General features: G+C 45.8%; 1 pseudogene; it reads left to right on the top strand.

The window, feature by feature from the left end:
- The first annotated feature begins 11,930 nt into the window (after positions 1-11,930).
- Positions 11,931-12,090, top strand: LOC128628423 (uncharacterized; annotated as a pseudogene).
- The last annotated feature ends 10,471 nt before the right edge of the window (positions 12,091-22,561 follow it).

Genomic DNA, 22,561 nt, shown 5'->3' with positions numbered 1-22,561 from the left:
AACAGGAACAGAATCACAAAAATGGAGATCACATGGAGGGTTATCCAGCAGTAGAGTGGAAGAGGGTGGAGGGAAGGTACAGAGAATAAGGAGCATAAATGGTAGGTAGAAAATAGGCAGGGAGAGGTTAAGAATAGTATGGGAAATGTAGAAGCCAAAGAACTTACATGTATGACCACGGACATGAACTAAAGAGGAGGAATGTGGGTGGGAGGGGGTGTACAGGGCAGAGGGGAATAAAGGGGAGGGAATGGGACAACTGTAATGAAATAAAAAATTTTTAAAAAATTCACCGTAATCCTCTCTCTGCACCTCCTCACCGTAGGGTGATTCTGGCAGGTGGGCCTTCGCTATGCTGTTTCTGCTGTTGAAAGACCTCGCCTGTACTTTTGTCCACTGCCTGTCTTTCAGGATGCAGCTCCAATGTCCTCACCACCGAAAAACCTTCTCTCCATCCCACTGCCTGTCCAGCCCAAAGAAGAGTGGGTCCCTCCTTCCCTTTGTCCTTCAGGTCTCTGCTCAGGCTCCACCTCCCTGCAGGAAGCCATCTCTAACCACCTCCTCACCACAAGGCCCTGGGTTGGGATACGCTGCCTTTGACCCATGTGCCCCTAGGAATGCGAACTCTGCAGTGTCAGGGTCTGAGTACTCAGGTGTCTCCAGTGCCTAATCAGGACCCCACATAGAGAAAGAAGTCAGCTGGGGTTTGGTGGCTGGCTGGATGAATGAACAAGTGAATGAACAAATGAACGAAAGAATTGGGACAAGCAAGTTAGACTTGGCGATCACAGAGGGTTCCAGAGTGCTACTTACAGGGCCTCTCGGCTTCATGGAAATTGAGAAGGCCTTTGTTCTGATACAGATCTTGGCTCCTTCCACCTCACCCAAGCTTCGGTTTCTCCGTACGCCAGCTTGGGAAAATAGTGACACATTTACCAGCTGGTTGGTTGTAAGGACTGAGTAGGATCAGTCCTTGGGTATTCCTAGTCCAAGATCCCACGGCCTGGACCTTGAGAGTCTAATGTCAAAGCTCACAGGCCATTTAAAAGTTGCTTTCAGAATGGGCTGTGGAGAGAGTCCCTAAGATCCCCAGTGCCTTCCTACCAACCTCAGTGCCCTCTGTGCCTAACACGGGCCGCCAGGCTGCTCCTCTATCTGAGCTTTCTAGGCAGGTTCTTCCAGGATCTGAAATTGCTCTGGTCCCCCCTGTATCCCTGCTCCTCCCAACCCCCAGACCACCCATCAATATCTGGCCAGCTGTCATCCAGAGCAGCCACTTCCCCCACTGACTATCCCCCTCCCCCACCCATCCATCACCGCAGTCCCTGGACTTCAGCCCAGCTTCAGCCATCCCACTGCAGCACGCCCTCCTGGGGCTGGGGTTGCCGGAAGCCTCTCCACTTAATCCCAGCTCTGAACCCAGCCCCTCCCAACAGCAGCTGTCAGGTCACCATGAAGACCTCTCTCCTCACTGCCAGTGCAGACAGGTCCTTTTGCAGGCATTTCCCAGCCTCCTTTCCTGCCAGGTATGGCCAGATGATTAAATTCTGGTAAATAGGATATGAGTAAAAGTGATGCGCCCAAGGGCAAGGGTGGCTCTATCTCCTCGTCTCCTTTCCCCTTCCTAGTAGTTAGAGTGCAGGACCTGGCGATAATCTACTCAGGCCATAAAAAAAGGCAAAGGCTTAGGAATGGCAGAGGAACAAGGTAGTAGAAGCCCGGGTCCCTAAGGCCTTGGAGCAGCCAAAGCAGAACCGGACTGCTTACACCATGGCAGTACACACGAGTGAAAATGCAGTTCCTTGTTGTTTAAACTAGTTACTCTGGGGCTCTCAAGTGACAGCCAAATCTATATTCCAACTAATAGGGCTACCAGGGTCTGTGCATTTTACCCCCTAATTATCATCCAAATTCATTTACTTCTTTTAATCTCCACCATGCCCCCAGATGAAGGCATAGTCTCCCACCCCTCGCCTCACTTTCTACCCATTACTTGAATACATCGTGCTCACACCTGCCACAGGGCCTTAATACATGCTGCTGCCTGAAACAGCTTTTCCTCTTCCCATCACCTGCTCCCCTCCCACTCCTCCTGCAGGTGTCAGCAGGACCGCCACCTCCTCCACAGAGCCCACAGTGACTGCTCAGCCTAGGGTAGAGCTCCCGCTCACGCACTGTGAACTCCTTCCTGCGTGCTATGTATCGCAGTTAGGATGTTAAAGACCATAAGGTCCTCTCTCAGTTTGCCTGTGAAACTAAAACTTAATAAAGTCTCAAGAGAAAAAATTTATAAATCCCATGACAGCATCTTGGAATCTACCCCCCAAATACACTGCCCACAGTACAGTCATGTGCACACACATTTGTTGTTGTTGCTGCTGGTATTAGCAAAGACTGGAAACAACCCCTGACATCACCGAGAGGGAACTGGTTGGAGAAACCGTGCAGGGCCCCGGAGAAGAATGCTGCGCAGCTGTAAAGAGGAATGAGGAAGCTCCCCCAACATCGCCCTGTAGTGATCTAAGTACAAACAGAAGGAGGAGAAGCAAAACCCAAGGAGAACTGTGTACACAAAGTAAGCTATCTTCTGAATATGTGTGGGGTACGTACACATTTGCTTATCATTTCAAAATGAAACAATGGAAGGGTAAGACACAAACTAATAAAAACGGTTACTTATAGGGGATGGAGGCATTAGTGATGAGAAGGTAATGAGTGATGGACAGGAATCAAAGCTAAGTTCTCTGAGTATATCTCATTCTAAGGTTTTTATTTTATAAGTACAGATTGCTTATAAAATTATAGTGCAAAGACAAAAAACCAATCTATTAAAGCTAAAATTAAAAGAGAATAAATAAACCTGACTGTCCACTTGGCAACTACACTAAAAAAAGATTATTGGAAGTGATTTTGAAATAGGATTTTGATTGTAGGTCCCTAATGGGCTTTATCCTAAAGACCACAAAACCATAAAAATGTGAAACCATAATGAAATCTTCTGCACTGAGCTGCACTCAGTCATCTTATACGTAATAATTATACTGGCATTGTTACGTTGAAACTATTAGCTTTGCAACATAGGACAAAGAAGATAAGAGCCCTGGCTGGTTAGCTCAGTTGGTTAGAGTGATGTCCCTATACACCAAGGTGATGGCTTAGATCCCTGGTCAGGACACATGCAAGAATCAACCAATGAACTCATAAATAAGTAGAACAACAAACTGATGTCTCTCTCTCTTTCTTTAAAATCAACAAATAAAATTTAAAAAATAAGATAAGAAACTGTATTACTGTTCTCAGGAACCAAGATTTTCTGTGTAAGAAAAAAGAGATAAAAAACAAATCAAAGAAGTTCATGAAAACCTTGTCATCTTAAATGCGAATGAGAAAGGTCAGTTTTTCCCATTGTAAGCCTGGGTGCAACAGCAACCTAGTAACAGTGAGTATCCCCCATGTCTTGATTATGGTCCCTAACTCCCATTCATCACCAAAAAGAATAGGGCTCCTCTGAGAAACAGTTCATTCTAGGTAGAAAATGTATAAGAGGAGCCTGGAACACGTTGTCATCCAGAAATCAAGGAAGTGGTCCAGGACTACTGAGGTTGTGTCTAAAGGATGCAGGACATAGTGTGAAGGGGCTCCCAGTTTGCTTATGCTGGGCATGGCTGCAAGCACTTTACAGATATTCACTCATCCTTAGGAAAATTACCTAACTTCACCTGGCCCCCACAACAAGCCTATTAGGACAGTTCTAGGAATGATTACACTCCCTTTATAGATGAGGAAAACTGAGTCCTGGGGATTTGCCCAAGATCGTGCAGGATGCAGGGGCTGAATGAGCATTTAGATCCATGCCCTTAGCTATCTTCTAAGCTGCTTCTTCCTTAATTCAGGATGTTCAGCAAAGTAGGAAAGGAGATAAGGAAAGCAGCCTGAGGCTCTGCAGAAGCTAGTCTGGGGCATGTTTAGAACCGTGGGCAGTACCCCTAATCACTTCTCCATCTTTTAGTCCAGTTGTGCCAATAACCAGGGCGCCCAGAGGCTGACCCCCAGGGGGATCAAGGACCAGCTGGGATGTGCTCAGCTCCATATTTTGGTCAGCTACAGATCAATCTCCCATGATGCCCCACCTCCCTACTGGCCACTCCTTACATCCTCCTGACCCACTAAAGGCCACCTGAGCTCTTTTCCTCCAGACCATCACATAAGAGTGGAAATCACCATTTAACTCCTCACAGTGCCCAACCAGGTGGGAATGGGCATTCCCACTGCCCAGATGGGAAAACTGAGGCACAGAGAAGTATTGAGTTGTCTGAACTTATGCCCTGGGAAGCAGCTGATCCTGGCATCCAAGCCTTTATCCCACCCCCTCAGTTTCCTCTGGTTGGCTCATCCTCTTTGGAAGGCCGCGCGTAGGGTGCTGGTGGCCCTTGCTGAGGCGTGAGTCACCCTCATTTTGTGTGTGCGTCATCTCCACGGCAGCAGCTGGGAGCGAGGATGAAGGGTCTGCAGAAATGATCTTGAGGCGAGAAGACTGCTTTTCCAGCGCAAAAAAAGCCTGCTATCCAAAGCACCCTGGACATCTCTTGCTCTCTGTGTCCGTACAGCCGATGTGCTGACCAGTTCTACCCCAGAATGTTCTGGAAACTGTTCCCTCTTCATCAGTGCCAGTAGCCTGTCCCAGACCATCACCAGCTCTCGCCTGGACAGCGGGAGCCTCCATCAGTCTCCCCGCTTCCTGCCTCACCTCCCTCACTCCACTTTCTACAACAGAGAAGGGGGCAGATTGCACATACGCTTTGAAGGGGGAAATGACCCACACCTGTCACGGACAACATGGACCAATGAGTCTGTTTCGTTGCTGCCGACATCAACGTGCCTCCGTGGGCCTAATTTTATCCTTTCCGATAACCAGTGCGGTGGAAATACCAGGCTCTCCACAAGGTCTGGAGGCGGGACCAGGCCCCTGCACCCCCACCCCTAACGCTCAAGCTTCTGCTAGAGGCCATTTACGAAGCAGCAAATCAGTGATTATAAGCAAGGATTTTACACTCTCCGCAATGACTAAAACACAAGGAAATTATAAAAAGAGAGCATCATTGTAGCTTAAAAGGAATTTAAGAAATATACCAGGCAAATCTAATGTATGAACTTTGTTGCTTGTTTTAAACCGCCACCCATAAAAATACATTTAGGAAACAATGAGGAAAATGGGAGTTTAGGGGATATGAGAGAATCATTTATTTCTTGTAGATGTGAAAATGGTAACTAAATGAAAATGCAGTTATTAAAAAAAAAGAGTTCTTATCACTTAGAGATGCATTCTGAAGACTTTATGAAGTCATATGACAATATGATTTGCAATAGAATAATCCAGCAGGGGCTGGGGGCAGAAAGCTAAAACGAGCTCGTCTAGAGGCAGCTGGGCGTTCCTCAGAAGAAACACTTCACATGATCACAGCAAAAGCAGTGTGTCTGAAAACGGGGCCAGCCTACGGTCTACCAGTACTGACAAGAACAGGAGGGAACGGGCCGGCTGCTGGCCCTCTGTGGGGTGGTGACACGTGCTGATTACCCCCCCTTTGTTTTTGTGTGCATTGGTGGGGGTGGAGAGAAGCTTCTGTGGCTACACTGCAGGATGCAAACTCTGCCTCTGACACTTCTCTGCTTGTGACCTTGGCAAGTCACATCTGGCCGTGTGCTTCAGGGTTCGCATCTACCAAAGGAGCAATAATACTGTCTGCTGATAAGGCTGCTGTGAGGGTCTCAGGCATTAACGCTGAGAACACGGGTCAGCACGTCACCAGCCCTGAAGAGGGTCGGTTCTGATGACTGCTCTTAGGTAGTGAGTCTTCTCATGATTTTTTTTTTTTTAACTTTTCATTTGTTTGAGCAGATTCGATCCCCACCCTTGGGGAGGAGGTCAAAAAACACCTGAGGTTTTTTTTTTAAAAAAACAGATTTATTGAGATACAGTTCGCATACCACAGAAAAGTGCGCAACTCTGTAGTTTTTATTGTCTTCGTGGAGTTGTGCATCTATCACCCCAATCCGTTTTTAGAACGTTGCCCCAAAGCAGGGCACCGCTTCAGGGAAGGAGGGGCAGTGACCGTGAGCCCGCTTATGACCCCTATTATGACAGAGGGGCGGGCTGCGGGCGCCACCGCCCCCGCAGGGCTTCTCTGGGTGGTGGGGCCGACTGGCAAGTCCTGTGGTTTCTCTAGGGGCACCGGGCAACCGTGCTTGGCCCGGCTTCCAGACACAATGTGTTTCCTGAGATCCCATGAGGTATATCTTTAGAGAGAGAAGCCCACAGACCTCAGTACAACTTTCTCTAGATCCCTGATAACCTACCACCATTCAGTTTCCTCCTTTTTCCCCAAGAGGGAGGGAGGGATCACCACTATCAACGTGGAGGGTATTCAAGTTGCTACAAAGCCCATCGAGGGGCATTTAATGACTGGTCCCTGGAAGAGGAGGCAGCAAAGGATTGAGAACGGCTCTGGGGTGTGCAGCTCAGCAGTTGGGCAGCTGCTGGAGACGTTTGCCAAAGTGAGGGAAGTGAAAAGAGGCAGGTAGGAAAGGGGCTGAGAATCTGTAGCTCCCACTTTCACAAAGCTGTCATGAGGTTTGAGTGAGGTCTGACAAACTTCGGGATGACTCTAAGCTGGGCTCAAACTTTGTCTCCTGCTTTGTGAGTGAGCCCCAAGGCATTGAGTGGTTCACCCTGCGCCTGGGCCTCCTGCTCTGCACACTGGGGTCTACAGAACCTGAAGGGTCTGTCGTGAGGGTCTCGACACAGTAGGCCTGGAGGCCTGCACACAGTAGGAGGTCCACTCACAGCGGCCTTTATAATGATGGATGTTAGTTCCCCTCTCTGGCTATAGGTCCTAGGGAACTTCCAGCCCAGGGAGTACCTGTCCTGGGGGCGAGGGAGGCAGAGACACTGGAAACACCCTGGGGAAAGGGCCGCGACAGGGAACTACGGTGAGGGGCTTTCTGGCTGACGGAGAAGGGAGATCCCAGAAAGGGAGGGAAAGGAGCACATCGCCCCGGTCTGAAACCCGCCATGTCTCCACCGGGTCGTGTTCGTCAACAACCCCCACCCCGGGCCTGGTCTACCCTCGCTGCACCCTTCCCACCACTTCATCCCCTCCCAGGCCCCGGGTTTCCATGTCTCCACCGTAAGCCTTTACCCTGTCCCCCCCACCCCAGCAATGTCCTTTCCCAGACTGGTTTCTTCTCAGCCTCGGAGGGCCCGCCCTGACCCCCTCTATGAGGTGGGGCCCAGCCCACCCTCCCTCTTAGTCTCCATTACATCATGCAATTACACAATGTGTTTATTAATGTATGTTTTGTGTGTTCCTACCTCCTCTTTTAGAATGTCAGCCCCAAGAGGGCAAGGATCTTATCTTCTTGTTCCTATTCCATTCCAAGGACTCCCTGTGCACGTCCCGACTGGCTCGGGGACATCCCCAGGTGGGCAGGGGCTTCCTGGGAGGAGGCCTCCAGGGGCCCTGGGTCCCCAGAGATGCCTGGGGACAGCCCTTGGGCCCTTAGCTGGGAAGGCAGGGGAGTCTCCCAGAGATGGCCACCAGAAGCTCCAGGACGGTGTGGGTCTACACTCCTCCTCCCAAGGACGCCTGTGTCCAGAGGGAGAAGAGTCTTGGCTCCTGCACTTTCTGTGGTGGCAGAGTCACCACACCTCGTGTCTCCAGGCCCTAACTCTCGCCAGAGGACTCATGGCTGGATGTCTGTTGGTGGGTGGCCAGGGACTTGGAGGCTTGTCTGATCTTTCTCCTGAGAATAAGTCACTCCCCACTGGCCTGGCCCAGCTTAGGAAGGACAGCAGGATCCACCCTGGATCCTTCCTTTCCTTCACCTGCAGACGTGGCCCATGGCTGGGCCTGTCGTTGGCTCTTTGCTAAGAGACCTCCAAACCCGTCATCTCTCTCTGTTCCTCTCTTGGTCCGAGTCACTTGGGGCTGCAGGAGCCTGACCCTTGCTCTTCCGGCTCCTCTGATTTGTTTTCCACAAGGCAGACACAGCCAGCTCTTTAAAATTTAATTTGGGTTCTATCTTCCCAGGAATGCCAAAACCCTTCAAGGTCCTCACATTGCTCTGAGGATAAAGCTCAGCCACCCGCCCTCCAGCCCCAACTCTCCCACCTTGACCCCTGTGGCCAAGGCTCTGCTCTGTGTGTTCTCTGACCCCTGGGCCTTTGCAGGTGCAGTTTCCGCTGCCTGGAAGATGTTTCTGCAAGTCTCTGCCCAGTTGTCCTTTCTCAGCCTTTCAGGCCTGAAACACCGCTTCTTTCAGAAAATCTTCTCAGACCCTTGGTCAGGTCACACTCCCACTGCTCCCTGCTCCCACGGCACCGTATTTGCCTTCAGGGTCTGCATGAAGTAATTCCGTAACTGCTTGTTCTACATCTGGCTACCCTTAGACTCCAAACGCCTAGAGGTGGGACCCCTCTCTGCTGGTCCTCCCCTAGCATCGCACCTGCTACAGCAAAGTTTGTGGGGAGGGGAAAAGTGTTCCTTCCTTCACACATTCATTCATTTGCTTTCTTTTTTTTTTTTAAATATAAATTTTATTTAGTTACTTTTCAAGTACATTTTTTTATTTATCTATTTCTCCCATCCCACCCACCCCCCGCCCAGTCTCCCCACCTCCCTCCCATATCCCCCCCCCCCAGTCCTCATCTCTGTGTCTTTCATACTTGTTCCTCAAAATCCCTCCCCCCTTTTTCCCCTTAAGTTCCCTTCCCTCTCCCCTCTGGTCGCTGCCCACTTGTTCTCTATTTCAGTGTCTTTGTTTTTATTCTGTTTGCTTGTTTGTTTTATTCTTTAGCTTCCTGTCAAAGGTGAGATCATATGGTATTTGTCCTTCAATGCCTGGCCTATTTCACTCAGCATAATGCTTTCCAGTTCCATCCATGTTGTTGCAAAAGGTAGTAGCTCCTTCTTTCTCTCTGCTGCATAGAATTCCATTGTGTATATGTACCACAATTTTTTGATCCATTCGTTTACTGACGGGCACCTAGGTTGCTTCCAACTCTTGGCTATTGTAAATTGTGCTGCTATGAACATTGTGGTGCATAGGTTCTTTGAAATTGTTGTTTTAGGATTCTTGGGGTATAATCCTAGCAGTGGAATTGCTGGGTCAAAAGGCAGGTCAATTTTTATTTTTCTGAGAAAATTCCATACTTAGTTCACTGTTGGTGGGATTGCAGACTGGTACAATCATTTGCTTTCAATAAGAATTTACCACTGAGACTCCACTGTCGCCGGGCTACAAAGTTGGCACAGATCTGACCCAGGCCCTTAGGGGTCTTGGACTTTTGGGGATCATAGGAGCTACAGTGAGAACTGGGCTAGGGCCCACAGACCTGGGGCGAAGGGAGGGCATCCTGGGGTGAGATCCTAAACAGTGGGTAGAAGTCTTTAAGGTGTGGGAGCAGGCTGTGCAAAGGTCTGGAGATGGGAGAAGACACAAGGAATTAGAGAAGTGCTGTAGCTGACCATGAATGCAATGTAGGGAGGGAGGAAGCAGGCAAAGGATACGAGGACAGATGGAGATGCTGAGGCCCCAAGGGTCTGAGCAGGAACTCAGGGCCCGAGCTGCCTATCCGCCTCAGCCTCTTGCTCTCCTCCAGCCTTCCATCCAGCACAGGTCAGAACCTGCTAGAGACGACTCACCAGCTCCAACCCCTTCCCTTAGGGGCCAGAGAAGCAGGGACAGGGCTTGGCGGGGGCCCAGGGCAGTGTGGGTGGTTTTCCTTAGTGCACCAAGAATCGGGGAGCCTGAGGAGACACCAGATCTGCTAAAAAACAAGTCTCAATTTTTTGCATACCCCTCTCAGCCAGTTCTTAACAAGTGGTCCAGCTGCCCCTGTACCAAGCCCATGACACAGATAGAGAAACTGAGGCTCAGAGAAATGGGGTCTCAGAGCAGGGATGAGGCAGAGCCAGGGTTTGACCCACAACTTGCATGGCTCAGAGCTCAGAACAATATGCCCTCACTCAATTCCTGCAGAATCTGTTCCAGGTGGGCAAAGGCCCCTCCTTGAGCTGCACAGGGCCTGTCAGGGCTCAGGACGACCTCAACAGCACCAGCTACCTATGTAAGGTGCTTCCAGGCCCTGTTCTGAGTGCTCTGCACGTGCAAACACAGCTATCTCACCACAGCCTCAGAGGCAGGTACTGTCATCCCATCAGCCCATTCCAGAACTAAGGGTTCTCAATGGGGCAGGCACACTGCCTGGAATCCCAGCATTTACAGAGGCCCCAGGATGCCCTGACAGGGCTCACTGGCCCAGGATCCCACTCACAGGAGGGAGCAGCTGGCCAGGGCCCAGAGAGTTCTGGAGCTTGGAGGGTGAGTTGTGGTGCAGGAATGTGCCCTCTACCCACCTCCATCTTGATTCCTAGCAACGCTATCCTCTCTAGCAGCTTCTCCCCACTTGGAATGAGACTGGAGGGGGCAGAGTCCAGCCTGGACCCCTGGATCCCAGCACCTCTTCCAGAGCCTCATCTTTGAGCAAAGCCCCAGAGCCAACCCCGTCTGCACAGGGCCTGTCTCAGCTCCTGCGTGGGTCACCTCTCGGCTCTTCCTGGTTTTGTTTTCCCGGTATTTTGTCTCAATTATTTCTTTTTTCTTATCCTTATTTTATGTATTTTATTATCTTTATATATTTTTAATATTCAGGGTGGGGCAAAATTAGGTTTACAGCTGTTCATATGGAAAATAATATCATAATTCATAAATAATCATAATACAAGAATAAACTGTGGTCCATGTACTGACAACTGTAAACCTATTTCTGCCCTGCCCTATATTAAACATATTTGTAATAAATTATATATTTCTGTTTATCAGCTATTAACACAATAAATTATGCTACTATATTGCCATATAGTATAATAGCAGTGGTATATTAATGTAATATAATAATACTAAACACTAGTACCTTATTATTTTTTTAACCTCAGGAAGGTCTCTCAGACCCTTCTGTTGGGCAGCACTGCAATGGAAGGCTTGACATTTTTCTTAAGTTACTTTTTATTTTCCACTTGTTTATAAAAGCTGACCATGAATTTACATGGTCAGTAGTTACATGAAAAGATGTGCAACATCACTAATCACCAGAGAAATGCAAATCGAAACCACAATGAGATATCACCCCATGCCTATTTAATGGCTATTATAAAAAAAAAAAAAACAAGAAATAAACATTGGTGAAAATGTTGAGAGAAGGGGGTCCTTGTACATTGTTGGCGGGAACGCAAACTGGTACAGCTGCTATGGAAAACAGTATGGAAGCTCCTTAAAAATGGAATTACCACATGACCTAACAATTCCACCTCCGGGTACTTATCCAGATGAAATGAAAACACCAATTCAAAATAACATCTGTACCCTGCCGTGTTCAATGCAGTATTATTTACAACAGCCAAGACCTGGAAGCAACCTAAGTGCCCATTGATGGGTGAATAGATAAAGAAAATATGGTGTGTGTGTGTGTGTGTGTGTGTATATACACACAATGTATGTATAAGTATGTATATGTATATACATATTCACACAAAGGAATATTATTCAGCCATAAAAAGAAGAAAACCTTGCTATTTGCAACAAAATGGATAAATGTGAGAGCATTATGGTAAGTGTAACAAGCCAGATAGAGAAAGACAAATATCATGTGCTCTCACTTATATGTGGAACCTTAAAAAAGTGAGCTCATAAATATGGAGAACAGGTAGGTGGTTGCCGGAGGCAAGGCTGGGTGGTGGATGAAATGGATGGAGGTGATCAAAAGGTGCAAACTCCCAGTTATAAAATAAATGGGGATGCAGTGTGCTGCGTGGTGACTATAGTTAATAATACTGTGGTGTAGATGTGAAAGTTGATTTAAAAATGTAGATCCTATCACTTCTCGGCCTTTTGGCTAAGATCAAGTGTAGTAAAAATGTAGATCCTAAAAGTTCTCATGGCAAGAAAAAAGTTTTGTAACTATGAGTGGTGATCGATGTTCACTAGACTTATTATGGTGATCATTTTGCAATAGACACAAATATCAAATCACTATGGCGTACACCTGAAACCAGTGTAATGTTGTATATCAATTATGTGAGTATCTTTTTAAAAGGCCAACAAGCAGGGATATATTTATATGTTTTGGTCCATCTCCTGCGTTTGCACAGGATGTCTCTGGAAGGACACACGAGGATGAAACGCACCCCTGGACTCCGCCCCTCACATGTCCCTCTCCTTTGTTTTACTCCCTAGAATGTATACGGAGCACTGTTCATTTCACGTCTTTATTTACTGTCCTTCTCCTCCAACAGAACGGAAGCCGTGTGCGGGTGGGATGTTCGTCTGCTGTGTTTGACACTGACTCCCACAGCCAGCACTGTGCACGCTGTGACCACCAGCATGTGTAGTAACCAACACTTGAAACGGGGCTGGTTGGAACTGAGATGTAGCATGAAACACACATTGGGTTTTAGAGACTTAATGTGACTACAGACTGAATCGTGTTCCTCTCAACATTCATGGGCTGAAGCTCTGACCCCTAGTTACTCAGAATATGACCATATTGTATTTGGAGACAAGGCCTTTAAAGATGTGATTCAGGTAAAATGAGGCCATTTTAGCATGAGCCCTAATCCAATGTGACTAGTGTCTTTACAAAAAAAGGTTAAGACACAAGGAAAGGAACCAGGAACATACACACTGAGGAAAGAACATGTGAGGACAGCACAAGAAGGCAGCCATCTGCAAGCCAAGAAGAGAGGCCTCAGAAGAAACCAGCCCTCCTGGCACCTTGATCTTGGACTTGTGGCCTCCAGAACTGTGAGAAAATTAATTTATGTTGTTTAAGCTACCCAAGCTATGGTATTTTGTTATGGCAGCCCTAGCAAACTAATACACTACAAAAAGTAATTAGTAGCTCAATAATTTTTATATTGATTCTATATACTGGGTTTGGATATACTGGGTTAAAGAAATATATTATTAAAATTAATTTCGTCTGTTTGTACTTTTTTTTTGCTAAGTAAAATTTCTTTTTTAAAAAATATATTTTATTGATTATGCCATTACAGCTGTCCTATTTCCCCCTTCATTCCCCTCCACCCTGTACCCCCCTCCCCCACCACTCCCCCCTTTAGTTCATGTCCATGTGTCTCAAGTTCTTTAGATTCTATATTTCCCATACTATTTTTGCCCTCCCCCCTATCTATTTTCTACCTACCATCTATGCTACTTATTTTCTGTACCTTCTCATCCCTTCTCCTTCTCCCACTCCCCTGTTGCTAACCCTCCATGTGATCTTCATTTCTATGATTCCACTCCTGATCTACCTGTCCTCTTAGTTTGCTTTTGTTTTAGGTGTGGTTGTTATTAACTGTGAGTTTGCTGTCCTTTCACTGTTCATATTTTTTATATTCTTTTTCTTAGATGAGTTCCTTTAACATTTCATATACTAAGGGCTTGGTGATGATGAACTCCTTGAATTTGATCTTATCTGAGAAGCACTTTATCTGTCCTTCCATTTTAAATGAAAGCTTTGCTGAATAGAGCAATCTTGGTTGTAGGTCTTTGGATTTCATGACTTGAAATACTTCTTTCCAGCCCCTTCTTGCCTGTAAGGTCTCTTTTGAGAAATCTGCTGACAGTCTGATGGGAACTCCTTTGTAGGTGACTGTCCCCTTATCTCCTGCTGCTTCTAGAATTCTCTCCTTCATTTTCATCTTAGCTAATGTAATGATGATGTGCCTTGGTGTGTTCCTTCTTGGGTCCAACTTCTTTGGGACTCTCTGAGCTTCCTGGATTTCCTGGAAGTCTATTTCCTTTGCCAGATTGGGGAAATTCTCCTTTATTATTTGTTCAAATAAGTGTTCCACTTGTGGCTGTTCCTCTTCCCCTTCTGGTACCCCTATAATTTGGATGTTGGAGTGTTTAAAATGTCCTGGAGGTTCCTAAGCCTCTCCTCATGTTTTTGAATTCTTGTTTCTTCATATTTTTCTTTTTGGTCATTTTTTTCCTGTCTTCTGGTCTACTCCCTTGATTTGAGTCCCAATTTCCTTTCCATCGCTATTGGTTTCCTGTGCATTTCCATTCATTTCAATTCGTTTAGTCTTCATTTGTTCCTCTAATTTGTGACTAAAATCAACCAGTTCTGTGAGCATCCTGATCACCAGTGTTTTGAACTGTGCATCTGAAAGTTTGCTATTTCTGCATTGCTTAGATTTATCAGTTCTGGGGCTCTAAGTTCTTCTTGAGCCATGTTTTAATCTGTTTGTGCCTGTAAGGTATGAGGAGTGGAGTCTTAGTTGTTCACCAGGGCAGGGCCACCCAGGTCGCTGGTTTGTGATGCTATAGGTGGGGGCAGGGTCAGAGAGGGACAATGGAGGTCCCCTCTGCTGCTTCCTGCCACTGGGGCCTGCGAGGTCTGTCTCATGGCTCGCTCCTTTGCTGGTTTATCTGCGCGTGAATGTGTGACCACAGTCAGCCTGCCGCCTTGCACCTTCACTGAGTCCGCCCGTTGCTACCCCACACCTGGGATCTGCCCACAGCTGCCTGTGTACCTGGGTCGGGGGATATTTCCTGCCCAACCCAGCTCTGCTGCTGGCTCCACCCCTCTTACTGGTCTGGCTGAAGGGTTCGTTGTTGTCGGACTTCAGTATAGTTCAATTTTCTGTGTTTTGGCTGCGTTTTTTTGTCACTAAAACTTTGTTGTCTTTAAACTTCGTTGTGCGAGAAGGCACAATGTTTCCACCTACGCCTCCAACTTGGCAGAAGTCCTTGTTTGTACTTTTTAATGTGGCTCCTGGAAAATTTAAAATTTCATGTATGGCTCTCACTTGTGGCTTGTGTTATATTTCTATTTGACATTATAGCCTAGCGTGGTGCCTGGAACATAGTGAGTGCTCAACAAATATTTGCTGAATAAATAAATTAAATAGTTGTCTTTGGGAAGTGACTGAAGAACAGGAGGGAGGGAAACTGGCCTTTCACTGTATTCCCATTGATTTACCATGAATGAGTATCTTCTTTAAGAAAAAAGGGTTCTCAAATAAAATATAATAAAACACACCCCATTGTGATGATGATTAGAGAAGAGGGTTATTTGTCTTCAGTCTTAGCTGTGGATAAAAGCCCCAGACAGCTGGACCTAGGGAATAATTCCTGCCTGACCCCAAAGTAGCCTCATGCCCAGGATGGCAGCTGTGAATAATGGATGACACCCAGCAGGGTGAGGGAGGGAACCACTGTGGCCAGTGATTCATCTTCACAGTGCCTGGCCAACAGCCAGATGGACTTTGTCACCAGGAGATCTAACCTCTTCCTTCCCTCCCTAGCCTCACCCCAGCCCCAGAGTCAAAGGCAGGGGCCACAAGGGAATTAAGGGTCAACCCCACTGCCTACTACTCCCCAGTTTCAACCTCTGGACCCTTCCCTCTGCATAGGCAGCCATTTTTCTCCCCAACCCTGGGATAGATTCTGGAGGATGGAGGAAAGGAAGGCAGATGGCTTTGATGTGTAGTGGTGATGGATGAGGGCTCTGCAGCCAGACTGCCAGGGTTCCAGTTCTCTGACATGTGCTAACTGTGTGCCCTTGGAGGACTTATTTGTCCTACCTGGGATGCATCTGTAAAGTGTGGAAAATACCATTTACTTCACCCAGTTGTTAGGGGTTAAGTTAATAACACATATAGAATGCTTGGCACGTTACATGGCACATAGTAAGTGCTCAATAAATGCTTATAAGTGTTCTTATGCTGTGTACCTGGTGATGCAGGAAGCATGCTGAATAAGTTATCTCATGTATCCTCCTGGCAACTTGGGGAAGTATCTAGTATAATTCCCATTTTACAGATGAGAAAACTGAGGCTCTCAGAGATGAAGTAAAAGACCTCAGACAGTCCATTGAGAATTTGAACTCAAATCCAGTAAACAATTTCCTGTATACTTGAAAATCCTGGTCAAATATCCTGTCCCACCATCCCCAAAATATACTTGTCACCCTACAAAAACTCCTAAGATTATACAACCAATGATTCCTTGTGCAAAAATCAACTCCAGATTAAAGGCTTAAATGACAAAATAAACAAATCAAAAAATACTTTAAAATCTTAAGTAGAAATTATAGGTAAATTTCTTTTATTTTTTAATTATTTTTTAAGGAAGACTTTTTAAATTCTATTTTTCCCCATTACCATTTATCCCCTTTATCCTCCCCTCCCCCAATAAATGTCTTTTAGACCTTAATGTTGGAAAAGATGATAGATTATTAACTTCAATGTAAAACAAAAAGCTTGAGAAAGTATAGGTGAGTATATTTTATTTATTTTTATAGGGCTACTTATATTTATTTACTTCTTTTTATCCTCACCTGAGGATATGCTTATTGATTTTAGAGAAAAAAGAAGGAAAGGAGAGAGAGGGAGAGAAACGTTGATGTGAGAGAGAAACATCAATCCGTTGCCTCTCATATGTACCCTGACTGGGAACCAAACCTATAACCCAGGTATGTGCCCTGACATGGAATTGAACCTGTGACCTTTCAGTTTATGAGATGACACTCCAACCAAAGGAACCACCCAGCCAGGGCTAGATGAGTATATTGTAGACATTTGGGTTGAGAAAGCTATTCAGCATCTTCATTGATCAAGGCAACATAAATTAAGATCTCTACTGGCAACAATTTTACACTCAACTGGCAAACATTTTAAAATCTAATAATACCAAGGGAAGGAGAGGACATGGATCATACAAGTTGCTGATGGGTGTGTAATTAGTATAACCACTTTTGAAAGCAGCTTGATATTGACTCCTAAAGGTGAACATTCACATATTCTGATTCCCAGTGATTCCATGCCTGGGTAAAAACTCTAGAGAAATTCTTGTGCACATGCAGCAAGAGCCACTTACCAGAATGTTTAAATTAGCAGACACCTGAAAACCAGCCAAAAGGCCATCTACGGCAGAGCAGATGGATCAGCTGTGGTACGCTCACCTGGTGGAATGTGACACAACAGTTAAAACAGGTGAAGTACAATATGGGTCAATCTTAGCTATATAACATTATATGGGAAAAAAAAAAGCTCCAGAACATTCATGCATTTTTTTTTGGTGGTCTAGATTCCCTTTGTTGTGGATTGGCTTGCGTCCCCAAAGAAATGTATTGAAGTCCCAATCCCCAGTCACTGTAAATGTGATCTTATTTGGAAAGAGGTCTCTGCAGCTATGACAAGTTTAGATGAGCTCATACATACCAGCTTAGGGTGGGCCCTAAATTCATAAGAAGTGGAGAAGTCCTAGTCATAGCAATTAGACAAGAAAAAGAAATAGGACTTCCGGCCAAGATGGAGGCATAGACAGACACACTGTGCCTCATCACACAACCAAAAGAAGAACAACAACAATTTAAAAACAAAAACAAACAGAACTGACAGAAAATCAAACTGTATGGAAGTCTGATAACCAAGGAGTTAAAGAAAAAAACATTCATCTAGACTGGTAGGGGCAGAGGCGGGCAGTTGGGCAGACAGGATTCACAGCAAGGCAGCAGCTAGAGGACGAAGCAGGCAAGGCAATGACTGGCAGACCCAGTGAGGTGGTGGATTTCAGACTGGGCAGTCCCACATTCGCACACAGATAAACTGAGAGGAACAGCTGGGAAGCGGGACAGACTGTGCAACCCAGGGCCTCGGCGCAGGGAAATAAAGCCTCAAACCACTGATTGAAAACACCTGCAGGGGTTGAGGCAGCAGTGGAAGAAATTGGAGAGACCGAAAGTGTCCTAGAATGTACACCCAAAAATCAGCACCAGAAGGGTCCACTTTGCCTGTGGGTAGCGGGGGAAGTGACTGAAATCTGGCAGAGAGTGGAGCAAGCACCATTGTACCCCCTGCCCCACATACAGCATCACAACCCAGTGAATGGGTTGCCCTGACCTGGTGAACCCCTAAGGCTCCACCCCTTGCTACATAATAGGTGTGACAAGGCAAAAAAAAAAATGGCCCAAATGAAATAACAGATCAAAGCTCCAGAAAAAAAAATTACCATTAAGCAATGAAGAGATAGCTAACCTATCAAATGAACAGTTCAAAACACTGGTAATCAGTATGCTCACAGAATTGGTTAAATTTGGTCACAAATCAGATGAAAAATGTAGGCTACACTAAGTGAAATAAAGGAAAATGTACAGGGAACCAATAGTGATAAGAAGAAAAGTGGGACTCAAATCAATGGTGTGGACCAGAAGGAAGAAAGAAACGTCCAAATAGAAGAGAATGAAGAAACAAGAATTGAAAATAATGGGGAGAGGCTTAGGAGCCTCCAGGACATCTTTAAACGTTCCAACATCTGAATTGTAGGGGTACCAGAAGAGGAAGAGGAACAGCTACAAGTGGAAAACTTATTTGAACAAATAATAAAGAAGAACTTTCCCAATCTGGCAAAGGAATAAACTTCCAGGAAGTCCAGGAAGCTCAAAGAGTCCCAAAGAAGTTGGATCTAAGGAAAAACATACCAAGGCACATCATAATTACATTACACAAGATGAAAAAATAAGGTGAGAATCTTAAAAGCATCAAGAGAAAAGAAGACAGTTACCTACAAAGGAGCTCCCATAAGACTATCAGTTGATTTCTCAAGAGACCTTACAGGCAAGATGGGGCTGGAAAGAAGTATTCCAAGTCATGAAATCCAAGGACCCACAACCAAGATTGCTCTATCCAGCACAGCTATAATTTAGAATGGAAAGGCATACAAAGTGCTTCCCAGATAGGGTCAAGTTAAAGGAGTTCATCATCACCAAGCCTTTATTATATGAAATGTTAAAGGGACTTATCTGAGAAAAAGAATATAAAAAATATGAACAGTGAAAGGACAGCGAAGTCACAGTTACTAACAACCACACCTAAAATAAAAGCAAACTAAGAGGACAGGTAGATCAGGAGTGGAATCATAGAAATGATGATCAAATGGAGGGTTAGCAACAGGGGAGTGGGAGAAGGAGAAGGGAGGAGAAGGTACAGAAAATAAGTAGTATAGAGGGTAGGTAGAAAATAGATAGGGGGGAGGGCAAGAATAGTATGGGAAACATAGAAGCTAAAGAACTTGAGACACATGGCCATAAACTAAAGAGGGGATGGTGGAGGAGGGGGTGTGCAGGGTGGAGGGGAATGAAGGGGGGGAATAGAACAACTGTAATGGCATAATCAATAAAATATATTTTTTAAAAATTTAGAGATTTTATGTATTTGTTTTTAGAGAGAGGGGAAGGGAGGGAGAAAGAGTGGGAGAGAAACATCAATGTGTGGTTGCTTCTCACGTGACCCTCACTGGCGACCTGGCTCAAAATCCAGGCATGTGCCCGGATTGGGAATCAAATCTGTAACCCTTTGGTTTGCAGGCCAGCACTCAATCCACTAGCCAGGGCTGAAACTTATGTAGTCTTACTAACCAATGTCATCCCAATAAATTAAATTAAGAGAGAAAGAAAGAAAGAAAGAAAGAAAGAAAGAAAGAAAGGAAGGAAGGAAGGAAGGAAGGAAGGAAGGAAGGAAGGAAGGAAGGAAGGAAGGAAGGAAGGAAGGAAGGAAGGAAGGAAGGAAGGAAGGAAGGAAGAAACAAGAAAGCCGATTTTTCAGAAACAGAACACAGAACGGTGGCTGCCAGGGGCTGTGCAGAGGGGAAATGAGGATGTGGGTCAGAAATGTAAACTTTCAGTTATAAGAAGAAAAACTAATGTGCAGCATGGTGACTATACAAGAGGGCACCCAAAACAACCAGAATTTATTTATAAAAATTGTGTATTTATTTTTACATAGTTCAAATTTCAGCCACTTTGCAGTGCATCTATTGAGGTATTTTTTCCACTGCTCAGGACAGCTTTTGCACTTGTCGATTTTGATGCCTTTTAGTGCTTCTGCCATTTTTTGCTTCACCTCTTCCACATTGGCAAACATTTCCCTTTGAGGACTTTTTTCACTGAGGGGCAGGTCAAGGTTAGGGTCGGGGGAGAATTGCTTGGGGCAAGATTGAGTGAATAGGGAGGGTGGGGCATGTGTGTCATGCCACTTTTGGGTCAAAACCACTAAATACTCAGCAAGGTGCGGGCAGTCACACTTGTAAATCACCCATCACAGAGTGGGCAAACACATTGGAAGAATCTTCAAAAAAATTCACCGAAGCCAAATGCAGCCTCTCACTATAAGGCCAGCTGGTGCACTGATACAGACAGGTTCCTAGAACACTCACCTACCAGGGAAGCCTGTACTACAAGGGGCCCGCCCTCCAGAAGATAATTCTGGAGGGTCCCTCTTCATAGTTAATTATTTGGCATTGTACACTTGAAAGTTGCTGAGAATAGATCTTAAGCTTTTTCACTACAAAGTAGATCTCAAGCATTTACACAAAAAAAGAGGTAACTAGGTGAGGTGACAGTTGTGTTAATTATCTTGATCTGGATAATCATCCCATAATGTGTCTGTATATCAAAGCATCGCATCGTACACCTCAAATATATACAATTACTTATATCAATTATTTCTCATTCATGTTGGGAGAGGAAAAAAGAAGAGGCAATGATACATAGAGGAGAATGAAGGTGAAGACAGAGGCAGAGACTGGAGTGATGCATCTCTAAGCCAAGGATTGTCAAAAATTGCTGGCAACCACCAGAAACCAGGAGAGAGGCAGGGAACAGATCTTTCTCTATAGCCTTAAGAGGAAGCATGGTCCTGCTGATTTTGAACTTATAGCCTCCAGAACTGTGATAGAATAAATTTCTCTTGTTTTAAGCCACCCACTTTATAGTAATCTGTCCCAGCAGCCTTATGAAACCAACATACCTGTTGGGAACTGCTCTGCCTGATTTCAGGAGTTGTAACTGCCCCCCATGGCTAAGGATGAGTGAGCCACCGTCCCCCTGTGAGCCACTAGGGAGACAAAGCTTGTCTCTGGCAGCAGCGCTGCTTCTGCTTCATCCCCTGCCCCCAGTGCTTGGTCGGTTAGTCAGGGATGGGTAAGATCCCTCAGAGGGGGGACAACCTAAGCCAGACATGATCACTTGGGAGGCCCTCAAGGAAGGACTGGGGGGGGGGAGGGCTGCAGCAAAGAGGGAGTGATGGATCCTCGCCCCCTGGCTATTCTGATACAGCCTGAGTCCCCATTTCCGTCTTGGAGAAGTGCTGCCTGGCTCTAATCCACTTAAGCCTAAAAACCCATGACAGGGAAGGCAGTGCATCCCTTTGCAGGCTAAGAGCAGGTTCCAGGATGATCAGGCATAAGAAAGAATTCCTAAAGTCCTGTCAAGCCTGCTTTGCTAAGAGTGCTTTCATTCATATGATCAGAGTCCAAGCAGGAAATGAGTATGTCTCCCAAAGTTTTTGCAACCCCCTTACCTGACAGACACTGACTCAGATTAAGTCCTCAGATTTCTTTGAAATGTTATCTACTGTTTGATCCTTTCCACCTGACACTGATTGATGAGCTTTACCTGTATTCCTATGTGTTTGGAACCTAATAAAAGGCATTGAAGAAGAGGTTCTTGGTCCTTCTCCTGTGAGAGATTGGCCACCTCTCCTCCCCAAGCAGATCATGTCTTGGTAGTTTCATTTTCATCCGTGGTGGACGGGGGGACTTACGGGAAAAGTTGCCCCCACATACCCTTTTAATAAAGTTAGTAAGAAGAAACGAAAATTTAAAAATATGTTTTTAGGATATAGGTATAATAAAATGTACAAGGGGGACCTCAGGCAGGGGATGGGATGGGGGGATCTCAGGACTAAATGTTGGCCATTTTTAGGACACTAGCTTTTGTTTTGATGGATGAGCTACCTGATATGCATTGCATGATTAAAATAACTATGAAATTTTAAATAAAGGCAGGTCCTATAAGGACCAAAAAAGAGAATACACCATGATCTGGATTGTAATCTGCCCATCATTCTGTGTACCTGAAGTTCACTAAAAAATTACTTAAAAGTAAAAATAAGAGAGTCCCTGCCCAGTGCTCTCTCACTGTCTGCCTGCTTCCACATCTGTGAGTTTCTCTGGCGCCAGGACAAGGCTGCATCTGTCACAGTGCCAAGCACACCTTCTCAGAGAGGCCATCCACACCTCTACCTCTTCATGCCTAAATATCTCACACCTCTTATCTTACTCTTCTTCCATGGGACTTACACTGTCTCACATGCCATATACTGTACTGGTTTCTGTGTTTATCCCCTGTCTTCTTCCAGGAGAACATAAAAGTCATGAAGGCTAAGATTCGCCTAACTGGCTCATGGCTGTCTCCCCAGCACCTAGCACAGTGCTTGGCACATAGTAGTTGCTCAATAATGATTGCTTGAATAATTGAATAACTGAATGAATGGGTGGCCGATTAACAAGCTCAGGGGTGTGTGTGTGCGAGTGCACACTCACATGTGTATGTGTGTTTGCAGGTGTCAGTGCTACAAGATAACAAAGCAGGGCAGGCTGGGGGTGGGGAGCACCTCAGGCTGGACAGCCAACTCCCCTCCCTTAGTCTGCTCCTCAT

The sequence above is a fragment of the Artibeus jamaicensis genome, unplaced genomic scaffold (assembly GCF_021234435.1).
Source record: "Artibeus jamaicensis isolate MK-2021 breed Jamaican fruit bat unplaced genomic scaffold, CSHL_Jam_final contig_729, whole genome shotgun sequence".
Taxonomy (NCBI): domain Eukaryota; kingdom Metazoa; phylum Chordata; class Mammalia; order Chiroptera; family Phyllostomidae; genus Artibeus; species Artibeus jamaicensis.
The sequence above is the reverse complement of the archived record's forward strand: the minus strand, read 5'-3'. Positions and strand labels throughout refer to the sequence as shown.